We start from the raw sequence: 12663 nt of genomic DNA on the forward strand, positions 1-12663 counted from the left end.
GGATATGTGTTTTTTCCCTTAGTCTTACTGAGTGAAGTTCGTAAAGACTTACTCTCCGGCCGTGTGACATTACTCCAAGTTTGAATTGCTGCAAAAAACTGGCAATGATATGGGAGACCAAGGGGAGCGAAAACCCTGTGGTGTAGCTATCGTAGGGGCATCATGCGCAGTGGCACCATGACTAGGGATCTGAGGGGGCCAACTGTACACCAGTTATGGCTGTGGTTTGCGCCCTAGCTAAGAGGCTAGGGGACGCATTTTCCTTAATTGCGCTAGGGTCTATGGCTTCATCTCTGCATCACTGCGAATACCCTTACCCAGTAGCGGCCAATCTCAAACCAAAGTAGAGGCGAGGGAATGACATAACACACAACACAAAAACAAATAACTTACCTGCCACATCGCCGATTTTCTGCTCCGCTCTGGCCCCAGTGCAGGCACAGGCTCCCAGACTCCCCTGCAGCCAATCCAGACGGTGCTCTCAAGAGGCTGAGACCAGCGTCAGTATTGGCCTGAGTACCCTCGATTTGCGCTCCCAGAGAGACTGAGAGCCTCTTCAGGCTGTCTCCAACCCGGCAACAGCAGTTCAGGTAGGAGACAGCTGAGTGCCTATGCCGGTTTGGCCGTATTAAGACAGCTGGCCAAACCGACATGCGCACTGATAGCAGTGCCCATCACCCCACCTCCGTGACAGCCATCACGATGGCCCTGCCCCAAGACTTTATTTTTCATGATGTTGAGGCTACTGCCAGGGGGGCGACGCTCTACTGCCATAGCGGAGCAGCCACCGCTGCCCTTACCCCGATAGGAGTTCAACAGTAGCTTAGTTCAGTTGTTCATTTGAAGAGTTCAGGAATCGACAAGCGAAAGCAGGGTATATCAGATGCTGATTGTATATCAGAAAGCTTGGAAAGCATATGTTTTCACAGGAAGGTTACAGGAACATTAGGCCAAAAACGCACCACCCCCACAAGCATAACCATGCTCTGAAGCAATATATTAAACAATGATGCCTCCCAACATAACAGCCTTCTCAGGCAATGGACAGTTATGCACTCAAGCTTGTCCTCTGGCACTAATCCGCACACACATTGCACTACACAGATCCCAGATTTGTCACACTTATTGAGGCCAACATTCAACAGAACAACTTGTTTCATGTCAGCTGGAATCCCAGAACCTTGCAGAGTGCCTCTGCTCTAAAAATGCTACGTGACAATATAAATGTTAGACTTTAGCCAAACAAATCCTGGCAACAAATAAGAAAACAAGACTACAGTATTTAACTCTGCAAACATACTCACAGAACAAAAACCTCTACCTAAGATTGGCACTTCATCTTATTTTTATACTATAGAAGGAAAAATGCAACGGTGGCACCTCCTTCTCTTCACAGGCATCAAAACTATGGAATTTTCTCATATCAAACATAAGAAACCTGCAAGGCAACGTGGAAATAAGGAAAGCAGTAGAAATTCTCTTCCCCCGATGAGAGAATCTTCACTATTCACAAGTAGGGCATGTACAGATTTTGTCTAATTATTTATATGTGGTATTTCAAAAGTGCCAACCTAGCAAAAAGGCAGAAGAGTATTGTACAGATAGATAGGCAAGGATACAGTTAAACAGTGACTAGAGGAGAAGAAAATGGGTTCAGAGAATAGAGATGGACTGTTACTTTGGATGATGAGCATGAACATCAATGCAGTTATCTCTCACGCGCCTTCAATCCAATCTACGCTATTGCATAGCTATATGTTCAGAGTAGCACATCATGAGCAACCTCTGTCAAACTCAAACAAGACCAAAACACTTCCTATTTATGGCACACTGCTTTTAAGAACCCTTTTCTTTCCCCTATACGTGGATTTCATTTAATACAATAGGTGTTGCACCCCGCCTGCTGCTGAATTCCAACAGCAGGCATAACAGGAGCTCCCGTGACAACCAGAGGTGTCGGCAGGCTGCCGCAGGCCTTAAACACACTTACCTCAAGGCGGCCAACCGCAGGTGCTCTCTTGGACAGAGGCCCTCTCCTTAGGGACATGTTGGGATTTCAATCAATCAAGTAGTAGATTTGTAGAGTGCTACTTGTCACCTGTGAAAATATCCAGGCGCTGGCAGGGTCCAGTTGATTAGCAAAATATCAGGACTTCAGGGACTTTCGGAACTCTGGAAGAGATGGGGAGGTCTGTAGATAAAGGTGTTCCATGTCTTCGCTGCTAGGTAAGAGAAGGTGCAACCTCCGCATCTCCTACATCGGAATCAGGGGGTGAGAGTTAGAAAAGGGACGCTGAAGTGTCTGTAGGCTGATGGAAGTTCTGGCAGTGGTACAAGTAGGCGGGTCCACAGTTGTGCAGGACTTTGTATGCATGGGTCAGGAGCTTGTTTTTCTGTACAGGTAGCCAGTGGAGTTCTCTGAATTAGGGGGCCTTGGTTTCTCCATGTTTCTTCTTTTTGCTAGACTCCTGTGGAGAGGATATCTGGGACAGCAAATACTGCCTGTTCCAAGATGGTGTCTTGTCCATTCCTTAATATAGAAGTATGAGAATATCTCAAGTCCCTTTTGTTGGGAGAACCAGGTGATACTAAAGTTCCACTTTTTCTGTTCTGGGATCTACCTGATGGCAAGAGCAAAAGAATCAAGACATTACTGTAATATGGTGCAAGTTGCCTTTCTATAAATGGGGGCTGGGCCTGGAACAAGAATGTTCCTAGAATTGCTGAAGAGTCATCGGAACAGGTCCATACCATCAATAGCACTCCCCCAAGCTCTGGACCAGTCAAGGAGATGAGCACACCAGTAAGGATGACCGTTGGAAGACATCAAGAAACTGCCTCTTTTGACCTAATTTTATCTCCAAATCACACTGCAATTCTGAGTGTTCCTTGTTTGACTCCCTATACCCATATATCAATGGGGAAACCAAAACTATATCCTTATCTTCACATCTGTGTCATAACAATTGCTATTCATCAGATGACTACTGGACCCCTAAGGAAATGGTTTCAGCACAAGACTCCGGAATGATAAACCTTCTCCAAGGAGTTTCCACTCAATACCGCTTCTTTTCTGACCTCTGAAAAAACAAAAAGTCTATCCCTGGCTCCTCGTCAAGAGTTTGATTGTGCTATTCCTATTTAACCTGGAGCAACTGTACATTTCGGAAAGGTATATTCTCTAGCTGAATAAAAGAAAGAAACCTTAAGGCAATTTCTACAAGAAAACCTGCAAAACAGCCTTATAACCCGATGTGTTTATTTCTTTAATCGATATTAATTTATCAGTATGCATATTCCTGGTACTAGAACTAATCTGGCTGATTCCCTTTCACCAAGCTATCGTGAACCCGTTTTTGGTCAATATATTCTGCACCTAAAAAGTTCAATTGAGTGGTACAGTCATTTTTTGACAGAATTCAAGCTAGGTATTCCTCAGTTCCCAGAAAACAATGGGAAACCTCGTCTGGCTCTGTTTGTAAGAAGGGGAAACTTGTCTTTCGGGTGAGGCCCTTTTTATTCCACCTAAAGATGTGAGAGTTAAGGGCTTAAAGATGTGTCACTACTCCCCTGATGCTGGCCATAAGGTAATTAAATCTGTATTGGAGTTCATTCTTTTCTCTTTTTAGTGGCCAACTGTCAGACGTGAACTCTACATTTGTTCCTGTACAACCTGCGCTCAGGGAAAATCTTCTCATTCCTGTCCTTGAGGACTTTTGCAACCTCTTCCTGTTCCACCAGAACCGTGGTAACTATTTCTTCTGAGTTCATCATGGCTCTACCTCCTTTGGAACAGAATCAGATTATCATGATCACTTTTGACTATTTCTCCAAAAGGGCTCATTTGACTGCCCTTAAAAAAGTAACCCTGTGTAACATCTCTGGGCTAAATCTTTTTGCAAGAAAATCTTTTGGCTGCATGATCTGCTTCAGGTTTCAGTCTCTGATCATGGTCCCCAATACATTTCCAGATTCTGGAAATCTTTTGTTAAATCTCTTCAAATTGAATTGACTCATGGTCAAACTGAATAACTGAACCAAGGGTTAGAACAGTACATTCGCTGTTTCTTTAATTCCACTCAAAGTGACGGGTCATCCTTGTTAGGCTAGGCCAAGTTTTCCTACAATAATTCTGTCCACAGTACTACTCAATCCTCGTCACTTTTCAGTCTCCACGACTTTCATACCTGGGCTTTTCATTCTGGAATCTAGAGTTTAAGCCTGGTATCCGTGTTTTACCACCATTGCATTTCCCATAGACTATTGTATTTGACATAGTACGAAGACAGCTGAATGGATTTACATCAAATTTGTCAGGATCATACATTATGGTGCAGAGACTGTGCTTTTTGGGTACTGCAGTTAAATAGGGTAAGTATTTTTTTAAGTGATAAGGCATTTAAACTTAGTGACATCTGTCACCGCTGTACTTTTGCGGAATTTCACAACATTTTGTGAAACTACCATGGTACGTGGATTTAAACTTAAAAAATAAATAAATAAATATATAAATCAATTTCCCTATATATTACCACTTTAATAGAGTGGTAAAAGGTAGGGACCTACTACTTACATACATCTAAGGCCCCAACACTGAACACAGCCAAAGTGTAGTAAAAACAGTATGGCTGCCTTTTCATTCTCAAAAAACAGCTATTCCCCAATTATATACAGGCTTGTCAAAGCCATGTACCATGGTAAACATTGCGGTACTCTTGCATCACACATGGTGTCGCGTGCGCAATGCAATGCTTGAGTCAGATTTACAAAGGAACGCAAGCCCACAATGGGTGGCCCTGTGTTGATTGGTAACCATGGAGAAATGCAAAGAAGTGCAATTTGCTGTTTTGTGTTACTCTGCACACCATAATCTACATTGCTGCTAATTTTCACAAATTTACGTATGCCACACCACTGTATCCACTCCACTATATGCTATTCCACTCTATGTCACTCCACTCTACACCACTCCACTGTACGAGAGGCCACTATACATCATTCCAAACTACGCTGTTACATTATACGCCACTCCCTGTACTTCACTACACTGTACGCTACTCCAGTCTACAACACTCCAGTGTATGGCACTCTACGCCACTTCATTCTACGCTATTCGATTGGACCACACTCCAACCTACGCCACTGCACCGTATGCTATTACACTCTACCCTACACCACAGAATGCCACTCCAGTCTACACCACTCCCCCATAACACTGTATGCCATGCCACAGCGCAACACTCCCCTCTACATCACTCTGCTCTACTTTATTACACTGTATACAACTTCAATACATGCATTTTCAGTGTATGACACCCCGCCCTACCCTACTCCAGTATATGATATTCCACTCTAAGCCATTCCACTGTATGCCACTCCGCTGTATGCTACTTTACCCTACGCCACTCCAGTGTATGCCACTCCACTCTACACTATTTCAGTGGAAGCCACCCCAATGTACGCCAGTCCACTGTTTTCTATCACACTCTACCCCAATCCAGTATACACCACTCTAGTCTACACCATTTCCCAGTACACCACTGCACTGTACGCTACTCCTCTATACACTATTCAAGTCTATACTACTCAATTGTACGCGCTTCTCCACTGTATGCCACTCCTCTATACCCTACTCCACTCCATGTCACTCTAGTCTACTCTAGTTCATTGGATGCCACTCCACTGTATGCCCCTCCACTATGTGCTATTTTACTATGGCTGACTTTGGGAAAATGCAGCAGCATTGGGTGCTGACCTGGAGGGGTGGCACCGACCTCAGTAAGTAGCATAGGATTTAAAAGCACCAGCTGCAGAGTTCATTGTGCATCCAGCTTTCAGGCAGCAATAAAAAATGTCATGATAGCTCTTGTGATTAATGTTCCTGCTAGAGAGAAAGCCCAGAATTGTGTGTAGTGACAGATTTGGCTGCCTTTATGTTGCTCAGAGGGTTAATATGCCTCCTGCAAAGAACAGATTTGTATTTTATGTGGATAACGGAGTGGAGTAGTAAAGCCTTCCTTACCAGAACTTTAAAACAAATGAATGTATTTGAGAGAGGGGGCTATGGAGAGACGAGGGGCACTTTTGCCCAGCTGATAGTGAGGGAACACGAGGAGGAGGTCATATGGGGGATCGGGCTCTAAAAAAGATTGTTGCACTGGGCACCACCAGTGCTAAAGCAGGCCCTGTATTCTACTCTAAGTTATTGCACTGTATGTCACTCCATTCTATGCTATTGCACTGTACGCAACTTCAATCTTTGCCCCTCTACTGTATGGTATTCCACTCTTCCCCACTCCACTGTACGCCTCTCCACTGTATGCTATTACACTCTACCTCACCCCACAATACACCACTCCAGTCCAACCACTCCACTGTAGGCCACTCCACTGTACATCACTCCAGTCTATTCCACTCTAGTGTATGCTACTCCAGTGTAATCTTCTTCATTCTGTACAACTCCAATACACAACACTCTATTCCACTATATGACACTTTTCTATGATACAGCATTCCACTTTACTGTACAAGACCCCACTCCAGTTTATAACAGCTAACTACCTATGCTGTGCCAGTACACGTCACACCACTCTATGACACACCAACACACTCTATATTGTACTTTACTCCACACAACGTTACACCACGCCACTCGACTCCACTGTACAAGCCTTTTTTTTCCAAAATAGTGTTTATTAACTATCGATACTGCTTACACAGCCCCTTGGGCAATGGGAGTCATACATATAATCTTACAGCAATATGCTGAAAAACATCCTGTAGCATGTGATATAAGCACCAGTCTAATATTGATGCCGCTACGGGATCCTGTATTTCCATAACACACTATTAACATAACATTTAACATTTGAGATGTCATTAGTGTTGTCATCAGGGATGTCACTGACCATGTCATGAGTGATGTAATATGTGAGGTCATAAGTAGTGCATTGCGGGGGCGCGAGTTATAGTTAGTTCACTAACTATTTTAGTGAATTTCTAAGGTTTTTTAAATGCTAATTCCCAACTATAATGTCCCTGTAACCTTTGTTTTTGTTAGTGAATTTCTGAGGTTTTTCAAATGTAAGGTTCTAATTATAAAATAACTCTATGCTTAAGTTTTAACTTATAGATTTTTTCATTATGTTTTTCAACTGGAACATTCCTCTAACATATTTCTTAGTAAATATTTATAACTTATTTTTTATGTTTAATGAATTTTGAAACTGCATCGTATTGCATATATTTGTTTTCATTAACTAAATAGTTTCGTAGATTTAAAACTGTAAATGAAAATATTTTACTCAAATTTTTATTTATAAAAAGTAACAATGTTTATTTTTTAAACTTTGATATTGGATAACATTTGTGACAGTGATTATACAGTGGAATGCATTATTGTATGATAGAGTGTATGTAGAGATATGCAAGTATGTGATTGTATATGTTGATGAAATAGATTTAATATTTTTTTTGTAATTTAATGCATTCGTTTAAGTGGTACAGTAATAATTTTATAAGTTTTTATTGGAACATTGGATTGTTGGTTGTATACAGGTTTTTTTTTTTTTAAATACAGTTAGCGTACCAGGCTTGAATCCCCGCATATGGTATGCGACTCCGCCGCAGTGTAGCTATTAAAATGATATATGTATAGTAACGTTTTCAAATCAGTTTGAAGTGAGACAATTAATATAGTAAATATTAAAATATTGGATGCAACAAATATTAAAGTTTTGATGTTTATCACCAATTTTGAAATGTTCGATGGTGTCGCGTACCGTATTTGGGTATAGCGCTGGGTATGTGATTGCAACGCAGTGTTGGCACTATTAATACAGATATATATATGTATTATATTCTTCATTTTTAGAAAATAGTTTTAGTTATGCACGAATAAAAATATTTTAAATTTAGTCTTGTTTTAAAAAATCATTTAGTGGAACCGCGATACCATCGCGCACCGTCACATCACGTATTTCCGGTGTCACGCATGGTGCACAACTCTAGCGATTTTTCAAAAGTATTTAAATGTATATTTAATAATTTTTTTAGTTAAATTTAAATGAAGAGTTATACTAATAAGAATTTAGAATGGTATACTTTTAAAGAAACATACATACACATTAAAATGTAATACTTTTTTATGGATTTGCGTTGGAGGCATATGGGGGTTGTGTAGGGGTCGCTCATCCAATGTGACAAAATTAAAAGGATTTTATTGGTTAAAGAGCTTATCATATAGAGCGAGAACTCCTACCCATTTTCTTTTTCATTTGGGTATGGTACTGAACAGTATCATTAGTAAAGCAAGCAACCATTTTGAAGGTTCTTAGGTGTTTTTTTCCTGTGTTTAAGAGAAGATGGCAGCCTCTTGATTTTTAGCAGGAGGAGGAAGACAACATGGAGGAAGAAGAAGAGGCGGTTTTCTTCTCTCCAAGCTATATGCCTCTCCCACCAACCCATGGTGAGATTGGCATAGCTTGGAGAAAAGGAAACTCCCATAGCAGTACCGCATTTCTGGGAATAAAATTGTTTGTTAAACAGAAATACATTATTTGTCAGGCACAGTTCGATCATTTCCATCAACATGTTTGTGTGTTGTAGCTCCCCAATTGGCCTTTGTTTCAAAAAGTATGCTATGGCTGACAAGCCTATGTTGTGATTGATTGATGTATACAAAGATACAACATCAATTGTTACTAATAGATAGTCTGATTGCCATTCAGTTTCCATTAGGGTTCTCAGAAAATCTCCCGTATCTTTGATAAAAGAACTTAAAGTCGGGACAATTGGTGCCAAAAAATTATCAACATAGCAAGCTATGTTTTCATAAAGGGAGCCACAACTTGAGATTATAGGATGCGCCGGGGTTTTTTTTTTTAGAGTTTTATGAATCTTTGGCAAAAAGTATATTGTTGGAGTTATTGGATTGGTTACTGTTAAGAAATTCTTCTCATCTTGACTAAGCAATCCTTTCTCATGCCATTCAGATATTCGATTGTGTATGTCTATAGTCATTTTTGGAATAGGATTGGAGGTCAGCAAAGTGTAGTTGGTTTCATTTCTCAATTGACGGTGTGCTTCCTCAATGTAATCTATTTTATCAAGAATGACAATATTACCACCTTTGTCAGCTGGTTTGATTTCTATTGCACTATTGGTTTTTAGTGCTTGCATAGCTTGTCGTTCTTTCATGGATAGATTTTCTTTCTTACCAGGTTTAGTGTTTTCCATGGCTTCTAGTTCTGCCACAACTAGGTCATGGAAGTTGTCAATCCGGTTGCCAGGGTGAAGTGCTGGACAAAATTTAGATTTACTTTTAAAACTGGTGCGTGGACGAATATCTGTTTGGATTCCCAATTCTTCCAGTAATTGTGTGTCCGTCATATGTGTCTCATCAATTTCATGAGCCAATTCATAAGCAGTTCTGAGCCCAGTTGTTTCTGCAATAGTATACCTTTCCGTTGGTACTGAGGGATCAGAAAATTCTATTGTTGTATCTTGTGGTGATCTTGATGACATTTTTGCAAAGAATTTTTTCAATTTTAATTTTCGGTTGTACTTATACATGTCTATCTTGGTTTCGACTTCGTCTTGATGTTTTTCAGGACAGAATGTCAGTCCTTTGTTTAACAGGGTTGCTCAGCTTGAGATAAATTGTAATGGGACAGATTCATTATTAGATTGGGTTCCACTTTTTTGTCCATGATGTAATCTACTATCTCACCACCGTCCGGTTGCGAAGATGATATTTTTGCTTTTATGCCTCTTCTTGTTTTTCGCCGTGGTCTTGGTTTCCAAATTGCCCTCTTCCTCGTCCCCTTGTACGTCCTCTCCCCGTCCTCTTCCTCTTGTCTTTGGATTTTGTTGGTCCTGGTACAGTAGTTTCATTTCCTCTAAAAAAGAAAGCTTTTTAGTTGTTGTTGTGGGAGGTCGATGTTCACCTTCACTTAAATCTGACTCTGTCTCGCTTGGGGTAGTGTATGGAGACTCTCGTACAGTTGAATGCTTATTATCTGATTGTTGTTTGAGAGCTTCAAATCTTTTGGCGAATGTGAAGATTGTTCCGTTTTCATAGTCAGACTCATCTCTTCTGAATCTCCGTTGTTTTCTCTCTTGAATTTCATTTTCATGTTTGTCTAGATTTTTTTCCATTATTAACCGAAATTTGTTTACGATTTCTTCATCTTGCCCTGATACTTTTATTTGTTGTTCCATTTCCTCTATTTTTGTATGTAGTTCTTCCACATTCTTTATAGCATATTTTATGATGATGAGTATCATCGTACGGGAGCACTCCATGTTATTTCTCCCCCATTCATCTAGCATTTCCGGGCTAGTATCGGGGTGGTTAGGTAGAGTGAAAATGCGTAAACCTCGAGGTACGAGTCCGTATTCAACATACTTTTCCAGTGTAATTATTTCCCAACTGCGTGATATTTCTTTACGGTGCAGTTTCTCCAGTTGAACAAATAGTTGTTTCAAGGTAGCCATTAGGGGATTTGTCGATGCTGTCCTTGCATTAGATGATGAGGCAATAGTCAACAATTTAATAAACATGCTTTCTGCTTTTTCCATTCGTTTAGCCGCTCTTTGTTCCATGTTGTTTCACTGAATTGAGATTCTGAAATTGGATGGTTGTTTATGATTCAATGCCAATTCAACAAGACTATGTTTAGTTTAACTTATATTACTTGCTGCGGGGGGGGTAAGTAATTTGTGAGGGGTTTTGACTCACCCCCAAGGTCACTGAGTTATGTCCAAGATAGTGTATCACGACTGAATTAGTCTTTCCTTGCTCTAGATTAAGTAATCACTTAGAGCAAACACACTCGCTTCGGCACAACAAAACAGTGTTCTCATACAGGCAGGTATGCACTCACCTGGGAGACTCCCGAGCGTAACGGTATCCTCCGACGCCTTACGCCGATGCTCTACCAGTTTCTACCTGGAGATTCCTTCTGTTTGTTTCCTGTTGAAATGCGGTCCGTTGTTTTAGCATTCGCTTGTTTCTTCAGTTCAGTGGCGTCTTGTTTTTCCTTGAATAGTTCAATTAGAGGCCAGCGAACAGTGCAAAGCGAAAAGATGTTCCAACTTTCAAAATTATTTCCACATTTATTTCCACAGTGTACCGTCGGTGCTGGGCTCTCCCCCGTACCACAATGTGAATACAGCAAAACGTCCCTGCTGGAGGAGCTCTTCGTTGCTGGTGCCGACGGCGAGGTAAGGACATCCTCGCAATTTTATCAATTACATGAAGAAAAACGCCGCACTCCTCTTGGATTATTTCAGCTCAGTTTTATGATCTTGTTCCTCTTCCCCACCTACGCGTTTCGAACTTACACAGTTCTTGATCACGGTAGTAACATAAGTCCTATGTTTATTTCACCAATTTATACCTTGGTTCCACATTATCCCACAATGAGGCATTGTGGGTTAGGTAGTTTGTTTAGTTAAGTCAAGCACGATTCCATGCTTTCAGCCCATATTTGCGATGCTGTCTGGCGTAGGTGTATCGCATTGGTTTATTAAGGGCTATTATATCAATACATGAGTGGTAGTTCGTGAGTGGTTTAAAATTATCACACCGAGTGACATTCATTACGTCACCGCTTGTCTAAGCGCATCTCGGGCTCTCTATTGAGCAACCGCTCACACTATATTGACTAAGTGTCAAAGAATCACGGCTGAGTGCCCTGAATAGCTCCGAAATTAACCTGGTGTTCCACACCATGCCAAACAGCAGGGCCAGCAGTGGACAGAAAATATTATTGACCATGATTATACCAAAGTGTTTCTTATATGTTTTTTTGTCTTTTCTCTTTGCACTCCATCACATCTTAACAATCAATTCTCATATTCATATTTCAGCCATATGGAGAGCAAAAAGGGGGAGAGACGACTTTTAGAGTTGAATTCCGTTTGTACATATTCAAAGTACCAGATGTCAAGTCTGTTGTTTACAGATGTACATACATCTCTTCATCTCCATTGAGCCCCAATGGGCTTTTCGTTTTAAAGCGGATTATTAATTTCGACTCCAAACGTCTCAACTTCTGAGTGCGATTGCCTCCTCTTTCATGTTCACAAATCGTCGCTAAGCCTGAGTATCTAATGTCTTGCCAGGTTTTCTCACTGAGACTTTGCAGATGTTTAGCTATGGCATAAGTTATGTCTTTGTTTTGGATCGCTCTAATATGTTCCAATATCCATTTTTTCAATGGACAGATCGTAGAGCCTATATAGCGTTTGCCACAAAGACATTCAATAAGATAGACTACAAACTGCGATTCACATGTAATAGTGTCTTTGATTTCAAATGTTTTCCCTCTTGGATCTTTGATGACTTTAAGATTTTTTCCTACTTTGCACGCTTTACAAGTTTGACATTTTGTGAATCCCTTTTGTCGTTTTTGAAGCCAGGTTTCTGTTTATTTAAGTTCAAAGTGACTGTTGACTAATGTGTCACAAAGTGATGGTACCTTTCTATATGAGATTAATGGTCGATCTCCCATTGTGTCTGTATCTTTTTTGATCACATTCCAGTATTTCATCAGGATTTTACGAATTTGAAAGCTTTCCTTAGAATAAGTCAAAATTAATCGTGGCATTTCATCGTTTCCATTTGTTTTCTCATGTTTATTTTTCACGATGAGAGTT

The sequence above is a fragment of the Triturus cristatus genome, chromosome 2_2 (assembly GCF_964204655.1).
Source record: "Triturus cristatus chromosome 2_2, aTriCri1.1, whole genome shotgun sequence".
In the NCBI taxonomy this organism is placed as follows: Eukaryota; Metazoa; Chordata; class Amphibia; order Caudata; family Salamandridae; genus Triturus; species Triturus cristatus.